The sequence below is a fragment of the Charadrius vociferus genome, unplaced genomic scaffold, assembly GCF_000708025.1.
Source record: "Charadrius vociferus isolate BGI_N301 unplaced genomic scaffold, ASM70802v2 scaffold241, whole genome shotgun sequence".
Lineage (NCBI taxonomy): Eukaryota > Metazoa > Chordata > Aves > Charadriiformes > Charadriidae > Charadrius > Charadrius vociferus.
The window spans coordinates 163,623-164,138 of record NW_009646932.1 but is presented as its reverse complement, the minus strand read 5'-3'; the positions used below and the strand labels follow the sequence as shown (position 1 = coordinate 164,138).

Sequence of the window (516 nt, the reverse complement as noted above, 5' to 3'; positions counted from 1 at the left end):
GCTCCCTGCACGCCCCTCACCTTTCTCAGCTGTTTGGGAGCCTAAAGGCTGTTGTGTCAGTCCTCAGGCATCAGCCTGCCTTATCTCCGCCAGCGCGGACCGTGCTGCCTTGCATCGCGGTGAAGTGCCCCGGTCGGTAGCGCGCTGCTCTGCCGACAGCCATCCTCCCCAGCAGCCGCCCAGTGCGGCTTACTGTTTGCTGCTGAGGAAACCAGCACAGCAAGGGTGACAGATGTTATCTATTGATGGTTTGCTGGCAGGTGACAGTACCGAAATTCAGCAGAAGGTGTGAAAAAGTCTGTTTCTTCTACAGAGCAGATAAGCAAAACAGGAAAGCTGAATCCAACCAGAGCCGCTCACAGGGGCAGGCGAGGGCAAGGATGCAGACACGGCGGGCTCCTCTCTTGGGCCAGAAAAGCGCCGAGATCCTCTCGGCTGGGCTGAGCTGGGCTCTCCCCAGAAGAGAGGAAGGGGAAGAGGGGGGCGAGCAAACGCTGAGACTTGGGAGGGGGGCAA

General features: G+C 59.3%; 1 protein-coding gene across 1 annotated transcript in view; it reads left to right on the top strand.

The window, feature by feature from the left end:
• IL10RA (interleukin 10 receptor, alpha) overlaps window positions 1-516 on the top strand; it is a 4,153-nt gene that overhangs the window by 784 nt on the left and 2,853 nt on the right. The gene's annotated exons all lie outside the window — the stretch shown is intronic.